Below are 10,192 nucleotides of genomic sequence, written 5' to 3'. Positions count from 1 at the left end.
ATGTCTGTCTGCTTGACTGTCTGTCGTTCAGGACTTCCTACGGTTGTAAAGTCTGCAGCCACCCGTTAGTATCTCAAGAAGGACTTTTCCTCAAGCAGCTCCTTTCCAAGGCACGCTGCTTTGCAGCCTCCCGCGCCGTACGAGCTCGGTGCGTTCGACCATATGGGCTCATCCTCAAAGGGCAGGAGCTGCTCACTTCAGTGAGCGTTACTCACGCCGTGCCAGATGCGACCTGGCCGAGCAGCTGCTCTCGTTGCCCTTGTGTGGTGGCACACGCTTAACCGGCAGCGAAGAATAGGTGCTGTATTATAGAACAGGTACATGTCACGGACGTGTCTTCAGATGGGACAACATTTTCCAGGGGAGGAAATTCCATCACGATAGGGACAAATACTGAGGCTCTGGAACTAGTTATGGGGGGAAAAAAGCACTTTAAATAATCTTTCCGCTTGGAGCCTCTCACAAGAGAGACTTAAGGCAGTGACCTAAACTCAGACTGAATTGAAAGTCTGGTTCTGCCCTGCTCTAGCAACTGACCTTAGTTGAAATATCATTAAACATGAAACTTACCACTGGAAAGAGTGAAGTGATGGCTCACCCTGATTAACTCTGATCCACACCAGAATTTCAGCAGAATATGAGGCTCTGGAGGAGGGGGAAAAAAAAATCCTATATGGTACATATTCCCATTGTTTAAGAACAGACTTTTTTTAATCTGCTGTGTCTGCAGCTATTACCTTGTGAGCCTATCTCTTGTTTACACTTAGTCAAAAAAATAAAACAAAAAATAACTCTCAGTGCAATTAAATTTACTGGGAGTAATTCTCTGGTCTTAAATCCAAGGAAGCCAGAAACACCCTCATAGAGCAAGGTTTGTCCCAGCACACATGAAACCAGTGGGATTAACCCTGGGGACCCCAGTAGGCCTTTGATTCTCATCCTTAATAAATAAGGGGCCAAGTTCCTTCCCATGCGGTAAGGCCAGGTCCTGTTCCTGACCCAAGAGATCTGCTGCAGCTTCTGTGCAGGGGGGATTTTGAACAGCCAGCTTCATAGACATGAGGTCAGATTCCTGGTGTGAGGTGCCTTTTTTCTTCTGAGGCTGGGAAGCTACTGTAGATTTGATCCTACGTAACGGAGATGAGAATATGCCTGGTGCTGGGACTGGATAACCTTACCCACCAAGTAAGGATAACCCTACCCACCAAGTCGGGATAACCCTACCCACCAAGTGAGGGTAACCTTACCCACCAAGTCGGGATAACCCTACCCACCAAGTGAGGGTAACCTTACCCACCAAGTCGGGATAACCCTACCCACCAAGTGAGGGTAACCTTACCCACCAAGTCGGGATAACCCTACCCACCAAGTGAGGGTAACCTTACCCACCAAGTCGGGATAACCCTACCCACCAAGTGAGGGTAACCTTACCCACCAAGCAAGGCTGCAGTGGTGAGAAGCCCCTGCACAGGAGCAGCCCAGGTCCATGTGCCATTTAACCCGTGGTGGTATGCGCAAGACGACTGTCATTGCCAACAGCCAAGCGTCTGCCATGTCTCCTCTTTGGGGAACGAGATGACAAGCCCCCAGAGAGAAGCAGAAGATAAAGGAGCCAGCCGTGTTTTGAGTAGCACAGAACCCCAGCACCAGCACTGCATTGCCCCAGGCAGCGCCTGCTCTCTCTCTGCTGGACATTGGCACTCTTGTCCCTATCCCATCCCCTCAGCCGGTTCTGCTCGAGGTGTGAGCCTCACCAACCGTGTCTGACTCTGTGGTCTCTTGTTCCTCTGTCCAAGTGAGGTTGCTACTGTTGCTCGCAGCTCAGTTGTCTGTAAAGTCTGCCGTTGCACTGTCTTCTTCTCCCATGCATGTGTTCGTTTTGCTTTTGTCTGGTTGTGGGGGTGTTTTCTCCTTGTTTAATTGTCTGAGATGTACTAGTGTTGACTTGTTTGTTGTTCTCTTGCCTCTGATCCAGTCTTCACACACAAAAAAGCCCAACCAAACAAAAAAACCCCTCAGATCAAAACAACAACAAAACCCAAACCCAGCAACAACCCCAAACAGAAAGGGTTCAGTTGGGAGAAAATGACTTTGGCATCAGGGAGCTGACACAACAAGGTCAGGGCTAGGCAAGATACTGGTCAGAACCTGGGGAAGAGAAGACGTGGGGTTGCAAAGCTTAGAGCCAGCAGCTGTGTCTGCGATGGCAGCTCTGTAGGGACGAAGGAGTGGGAAGCGTGCACCGTGTCTTAGTGCTCATCCGCCAGATGCTTTGAGGGAGGCTTCTGCAGAATTAGATAGTGGGGGGAATTCTGTGCCGCCTCAGGAGGGGCTATTTTTAGAGCAGAGACAGAGCTTAAGACTGTATGTGCTAAGTCTCCAGAGCTGGGATCGGCACTGGAAACGTTCTCCCGCATTTTTGGTGTGAGGAGCCCGGGTTTGGCTGCCTGCACGCTGGTTGGGTGCGTGCTGGTGGTTGGGACCTGTTGCAAAGGAGAGGGGTGGAAAGGCAGGTGGAGAAAAGCAGAGGCTTGTGAAATCCATTGTATCAACAAGTAGCTCCTTCTCAATGCAAGCAGCCACTTACCAGCACTGCTGAATAAACCCCTTGCCCCCGAGTGAGATCCCTGAAGGTAGCGTAAAGCTAAACCCGTTCTAGGCCAACCTTCTCTCCGTTCTAACCACCTTCTTTCTTCTCAAGAGAGCCACACATTAAAGAGCAGGCCTCTCAAGCTGGATGTCTCCTCCACTTTGCTTCCTCTCTGGCATCCGTCGTTCCACCACGTTCAGTGGCTCACAACGGGGTGGGTGTGGGGAAGGCAGAAGCGACAGGAGGCCAAATTCACCGTAGGTGTAAGAAGAGCTGTGCCGGGGAGGGGCTAGCAGAGCCGCACGTTGCTTCAGGAGTGAGAGGAAAGGAAGAGCCCAAAGCCCCCACACGTGGGATTTCGGGTGTAGCCCAGAGCAGACCAGGTACTATGCATACCTTCTGTGGCCTGCTGCTCTGATGCAAGGAGAAGGACCCTTCCCCTTTGAGGAACAGTTTGGGAAGGTGTCTCCTGCGATACCAGCCATCCGTCCACTGTGCCCTCTTACTGCTCAGCTAGCCCTTGAGCTGGCCAGGGACACATCAACTGGCCCATCCTGGCTGAAGTATCTGGCAGCACCTATCAATAAATGGTAAAAGACCAGAAGAGAGCCCAGAATGCACGTCCCAGGCATTCGCAGCACGGTGGGGTGGTTTTAGTTACTCACTGCTACTCTCTACCTCATTTTCCAGTTGCACTCAGCTGGGAGAAGGGAATCCCTGATCAAAGGGGATACTAAAAAGAGCCACTGAGACGATTAAGGGACTGGAGCACCTCTCCTACGAGGAAGGGCTGAGAGAGCTGGGACTATGCAGCCTAGAGAAGAGAAAGCTCAGGGGGATCAACGTATATAAATACCTGAAGGAAGGGTGCAAAGAGGGCAGAGCCAGGCTCTTTTCAGTGGTGCCCAGTGACAGGACCAGAGGCAATGGGCACAAACTGAAACACAAGAGGTTCTGCTTGAACATCAGGAAACACTTTTTTACTGTGAGGGTGACTGAGCACTGGGACAGGTTGGCCAGAGAAGTCGTGGAGTCTCCATCCTTGGAGACAGTCAAAAACCAACTGGACATGGTCTTGGGCAGCCTGCTCTAGGTGGCCCTGCTTGAGCAAGGGGGTTGGACCAGATGAACTCCAGAGGCCCCTTCCAACCTCAACCATTCTGTGAAAAAAAAAAAAAAAAAGCCATGCAAATGGTATCAGGTGAGCTGAAGCCCACTGGCTTTGCAAGAGACCAAGAGTTGGCACTTCAAGACTGCAGCAGGCAGTGCAAACACAAACATCAATAGCCTTTGCTTACCTTGGATAAGGTCTAGGCGAGCCCAGGCAGGAGAAAGCCCTGGGGGAGCCAGCGAGGGAAGTCCTGATCCAAGGCCATTCCCCAGCTCAGGAGAAAGCACAGTGTGAAGGCAACATTTCACGTGTACTGGCTCCCCTGGAAAAGGGAGGGCAACGTTCACGCTTCACCTTCCCTTGTATGAAGGCTCGAGGCTTGCAGGCGATGAATGACACGGGGCGCCTCGGTCTCATTGCAGATTTCACTTTGAGACAGCTTCACAGCGGGAATTTAACATTCAGTGTGGCATTGATGAAGAGCGTGCGTGTGGGTGAACACGGAGGTAACGAAGGCCTCTTCTGCATTCAGGGGGCTTTGAAGGTGGACATAGCCAACAGAAGCTTCCAGAGCACCTCTGGACGTAAAAGAATAGAAGTACTTCTATTACGAGAGCGTATGGTACAAATAGAAAGACATCTGGATCAAATGCTTTGCAACCTGGGCACACCGGTGAAACGGATATATGTTTCAGTGGCAGGCAATGGATGTAGAGTAGGGGACAGACAGGGCACGGTCTGTTAGGCAGGGACACGGGACTGCTGGTTCTGCCTTAGGATGGAGTGAAGATGCGATGTCCTCTTAGGCCAGCCCAGCTCACTGTGGCGCCCAGGAAATCACGAAGAAGCGAGTGAACGTACTGAAGGAAAAAAGAAATAATAAAAATGCCAGGCCTGCAACCTCCATGCATGTGGGCTGTTGGGGCAAAAGAGAAGGAAGCAAAGGAGTAGGAAAATGTGGGCAGGAGGAAGGAGGAGCTCTGCAGTGAGTCGGGGCTGCCGGTTTGCTGCATCCTGGCTCGGCTCTCAGGATGCTGTTCCAGTTTTGTGTGTGCGTGTCTGTGTGTTTCTATCTCCGTGTGTCACCATGTGCTCGCTGCATGAAGCCTATTCCTCTTCTTTAGTACCTCCCGTTCATTTGCACTCATTTCTTTTCCAAAGGGGTTGCTAGTTGTAGTCCCCCCTTCAAGCTGAGCCCTGGGATTTCCAGGGAGGGGTGACACCAGGATGGCTCAATCCTGCGAGGTGCTAAGCACCTCGGCTCGCAGTGACTAAGGCAGTGGAAACCCTTGCAGGACAGAGCACGCAGTTTAGGAAGATTTTTTTCAATAGTGCTCTGCAGTGAGAACACAAGAACAAAACTCGGAGTGCTGTTTTCCCTGATTGTAATCCTTCTTTTCTTTTTTCTGCGCTCAAACCAATTTTGCATGCATCAGGCAGGAAGAGGTACAACGCACGTTGATACTAACAGAGAGAGAGAGATTATACTCTGCTCGGAGTCTAATCATAGAATAATCTCTACTGTGGTTGAAAAGCAATAATGGCTAATTTTTTTATTAAATACACTTGCACAGGCAAATGTCACCTACAGTTTGTGTTCTCCGGCGGCCGTGCTGGGAGCGGTGACAATGCTGTGCTGAAGCTAAGGGGAGCAGCTGAAGGCCGCAGAGAGCTTGGGGGTGGGGGAGGCAATAGAAAAAGCACACTGTGATTTTATTTGGGTCAATGAGTGAGTGTATTTCAGCCATTCCTTCCCTTCCAGTAATATGTTTGTATAATAGATAACCAGTTCAGCTCCTGAAACTAAGCCCGTCCTTTGCTGTTTGTCAGTAAAATAGTTTTTTGCATGTTTTGCATCTGAGTGGTTTTTCCAACCCTTTGAACCGAGTGATGCTGCTGGGGCCAGAGGCTGGAGGCCTGCTAGGGGCACCGCAGACGAGCAGGTCACCCGCTTACGGGCAGGGGTTTCAGAGAGGAGGAGGAGGAGGAACAAACACGGCTTGGACGGTGTGGGAAAAAGCTGCGCCCAGCCTTGAATTTCCCCCAGGTTATGGGACATCACAGGACACCGTCCCAGATTTTAGCCTGCTTGTCTCCCACTCACTGGGAACACAGGGAAGCTCTAAGGTCCAAAAGTGATTTAAAAAGAAGATAAATATTTTACTACTAAAACCAAATGCTGGGTGCAAGCTACCTCCAGAGAGGAGTGTGGGCCTCTCTTGCCTGTTGCCTCCAAGGCAAGCAAGGAGGGCATGGCGCAGGAAACCTAGGGCTTTGGCACGGACCAGGAGAGGTGTGCTCATTTCCCATTCTAGCAGTACCGAAACCTGCCACCATGAACCAGCCCTTTAAGATTCTTCATTCTGCTCTTTTCTCTCCTGGAACAGGACCACACATACACAAACAGAGCAAGTCTGACACTGAGTGGGACTGCAGTCCTTATGTGCAAAGATGCTGATGCACGAGTTGTTCTACAAGCCTGGGCAAACCGGGCACATCTTACTCGGGCTTGGTGGAGACGCTACGTGAAAGCAGAGCAGCAATAAAAAAAACCCCAACACCCAAGCAAAGAAACCCCCACAAGAATAAAACCCACAGCTCACAGCAGCAGGAGAGAGAGGAAAAAAACGCCCAGGCAGCAAGGCAGGGAGCTCTTGTCACGGAACTGACTGATAGCTGCAGGCACTGGCATCTCAAATTATGTCTGGGGGTAAAAAAAACGGCCAGCAACAGAGACAGCTGATCTGACTTCTGTTGAGGTGAGAACAAGTAGAGATAGGGCAAGAGCTGGAGGACTGCCTGGGGACTTCTCTGAGCTACCCATGCACTGGTCCCCTTTGCACGTCTTATAAAAATAATATCATGTAGCCTGGTGATGCTGCTAGAGCTTCATTCCAGGAGATGCCATATATCAGAAGATATCACCAAGATTTGGCAAGGCTGTGCTACCTCAAGGAATCAGGGGAAAGAGAAGGAAAATCAGCCAGCAAGGATACACTGTCCCAGGTCATTCAAAGGAAGATCTGACCCATACCTGTCCTTCACCAGGCACCCAATCTCTGCTGTCGGTGCTTGGTGGGAAGAGATGATGAGTAAAGCAGCCTGGTGGCATTTACTGAGTATCCAGTTGATTGAAGCCCTTTGGTTCCTCTTCTACGGCAGCTCAGATGGGCAAACTTTGCCTTCTCCCAATGCCCGCGTGGTTGATGTCTCCCATGGGAGCGATGCTGGCCGAATGACAAGGTCCAGCAGAGTACCAGGAGTCTGTGAAAGCACTGACTCGGGGATGCACATCATGAATGGCCTGGAGGTTGCAAGAGAAGCAGGGTGGAGAGGTAACCATTGGAGAAAGGCTTTTCTATTGTCATTTTTTGGCTTGTGAAATTCTCGTGGGATAGCTGACCTACAAATAGCCCTCAAACTGGATCCTAGCTCCTTGCTCTGCAAGTGATGCGCACTGTGCTGCCTCTCAAGGTACCCCGGGACCACACCTGCATTATCTGCCAAAAGCTGACACACAGCAGCTGGACTGCCCACACGTGCCCATTTGCTGCTACAAGACCCCTTTGTCTGAGCAGGGGTGACCAGCAATCCCTGCTCTTGTTGCAGCCACACCGTCTTCCAGCTCTTCACCAGCAGGTGGGTTCGCTATGTACAATCTCCTGTATTTGCTTTGGGTTTTTTTGTGGTGCCTTTGTGCATCTAGGCCTTCGAGCTGCACTGGCACCAAAGGGCTTTGCCTGACTGTAAGACAGGCCCACGAGAGGAGAAACCCCTGGCAGGGAAAGTGCAGACCTGGCAGGTTGCACACCAGGTGAACACAGGGACAAGCCACCCGCAGGAAGTCGCAAATTCTGGCCTGTTTTTGTCAGGATCCCTCCAATAGATTCCCATTACTTACATCCATGTGCCAACAGCACTCGGTCACTGGCTGCAGAAGATGGGCTGCCTTCCATAAGCAAAGAACCTCCTGGAGCAGCAAGGCTGCCCAGGGCAGGCCAGTGCCTTGCATTACAGGCTGGACAAATTAATCAGATTTGCCACATTTTTTAAAAAAACATATAGGGAGAATAATAATGTTGCAATAAAATGGAAACAGCCACAATGGATTATAAAATAATCTGAGTGTTTCTTCTCCATTCGAAACACAAACACAGGTTGGCAGAGAAATACTTCCTGGGGAGACTCCTGTCTCCCCCAAGTCCTACAGTGTGGGACATGCACTGGTGAGAAGGTGTGCAGCGCTGGCATCCTCATCCTGGCACAATGGAACTTTCCTCCCAGTGTATCACATTCAAAAGTAAATACTTTAATGGATGACAACTGAGAGTAGATAGATGACCACATTATAAATCTGTCTCCCAGCTGCAATGTTGAAGCAGAGAGAAGGCGTTTCAGCTGCCAGTGGCAAAGATGGGGAGTGATGGATTGCTTGCTAATCCATCTGCTCTTAGATTTGCTCTCCAATACAAAATACTATTTTAATAAAGTGCTATTAGCTCATAACTCACTCAGTGTCACGGAGAGGAGATAACCTCAGCCTGGGGTTGGCATCCTATATCCCTGCGTGGAGTGTTAACAAATCGCTAGCTGGGCGCCACCTCCATAGGGACATCATTCATCCTGCGAGCTGACAGCAAACCAAACTTACTGATGAGACTGGCAGAGGTGACAGAGGCCCTGCATTTAAATCTTTGATGAGGCAGGAGCTGAACAATGACAGGAGGCCTTTTTTCTCCTTTCCTGTTGCATTCCACATGAGCAGCAGCAGTGACAGCAAATGGCACAGCCATTCAGCGGGCAGTAGGGCATGAAATCACCTAGCTGGTGGCTAGGAGCAATGTGCATAGCAAGAGGGACAAGGAATCTCTTTTCAAAGGCAGGATTGAGAGAGCTGGCAGCAATAGTGCCTGGGATGCATCGAGCGAGCTGGCTTCATCAGTCCAACAGCCCATGGCCCGTGACGTGAAGGAAGGAAGAGTAGTGTGCAAGTGTGGGAGAGTGGATGGAGAACTTTATTTCCTGTGGAAATAAAAAAATGAAGTGTCAACACTGAGAAAAGCAGCACTTTCAAGCCTGACACCTACAGTTGTTCCAGGCTGCGCTAAGACTGACCAGGGGCAGAACCGCAGAGTCCATCAGCTACCCACGTTCCCAGCGTTCCCCACGCCACTAACCCAAACACAAGGGTGTTGAGCTCAAACAGTGGGATTATTTGGCTGGAACCTACCCCGCCAGCTCCCAAAACACCGTCAGGGAAGAACACACGGCATGGGTTTGTGCAAGTGGAAGCCCATGCCACTCTTTCAATGCAGTGGGAAGAGATGAAAACAACTGGGTTGGAAGATTGGACCCAAGCAAAACAAGTTGTCCACACCACCTCTGCCACTCCTTACCTGCCTTACCTGACAGATGTAGCACCCCAAGCCTCCTCAACCCTCTTGAATCAGGCTCATCTCTGGCTTTTCTGCTCCACCACCTCAGTTTTTCCCAGCCTAGGTGCCACCTCTCTCTTCTTCACAGGTGGGAAGTAAGACATCCATTATTCAGCAAGAGTGTGATAAATGATGTATCCATACTACTGGGCTAGGTGCAAACAGTCCTTCCGCTGCCAAGGGTAGAAGTGATTGCGGACTTTCAGGCATTGTATTAATCGGGATATCTCAGAAGGGGACGGGGGACGTGCCTGCTCTGCCCAGAGCCACAACATTCTCTGGAAAGGAGGATGAGAACTCACTGCGAATTTCGGACACACAGATGCTGTCACAACCTACCAGGCAGGGGCTGTGGAGGGAGATTGTGAACAGAGAGAAGAAAACAAGTGAGCCCTGAAGCGCTCCACTCCTGGGATTTCAACCAGCACCAGGGCTGCACAAGAGCCTGCAACACACACATTGCTAACAAAGCATGAAGAGCACAGATGTGCAAAGCTCTGACCAGCTGACTGAGGAGTTTTGAGGGTGAAGGGAGGTTGAGACACACAGGACAAGTTCTGTATATTGAAGAGTCCTGTTCCTAAGAGTAAGCTCCTAATAATATGAAGTATAGAAATGTCCCTAGTTACCACTCCCCCACCTTTTAAAGGAAAATAAACTCAAGAAAAGAGACTTCATTTAGTAGAGAGAGCATCATCTTCTGGGCTGCCCAAGAAGAGGAAAGAACTTTTCCCCCTGGGATACAAGCAGCACCAGCTAGTGAGTCACACCAGAGCACCCTCTCAATACACACCAGAAACACGAAGGCACCCACATGTTCTCAAAAGCACCCAGGGGTCTGTCTTCAAGACAGACAGTTCCTTCCATCCACATGAAGCCCACGCAGCAAAGCTCAGGTAAGGACTAGTGGCATCCATCGTTACGAGTGGTCACTAAAAGCCCTTAAAAACTCACTGAAAAGTCCTTCTGTACTCAGGCAAACCTGAGAACACTTAGGTCAAGCTTATGCTTCCTGCTGCCTTCCCTGCCACAGCAAGAGGCTACTTCTAGCTCATT

General features: G+C 50.3%; 1 long non-coding RNA gene across 1 annotated transcript; it reads right to left on the bottom strand.

Annotated features, from left to right (window-relative positions):
* Nucleotides 1–248: 248 nt before the first annotated feature.
* LOC140661478 (uncharacterized) lies at nt 249–4,306 on the bottom strand. The gene is made up of 4 exons (XR_012045779.1): nt 3,889–4,306; nt 2,987–3,750; nt 1,759–1,976; nt 249–645 (listed from the first exon to the last, which is right to left on the bottom strand). It is a non-coding gene; the product is annotated as an uncharacterized lncRNA (long non-coding RNA).
* Between the last annotated feature and the right edge of the window lie 5,886 nt (nt 4,307–10,192).

Source organism: Ciconia boyciana, chromosome 19, assembly GCF_034638445.1.
Source record: "Ciconia boyciana chromosome 19, ASM3463844v1, whole genome shotgun sequence".
In the NCBI taxonomy this organism is placed as follows: Eukaryota; Metazoa; Chordata; class Aves; order Ciconiiformes; family Ciconiidae; genus Ciconia; species Ciconia boyciana.
Note: the sequence above shows the minus strand (reverse complement) of the source record. Positions and strands in the feature narration are given on the sequence as shown.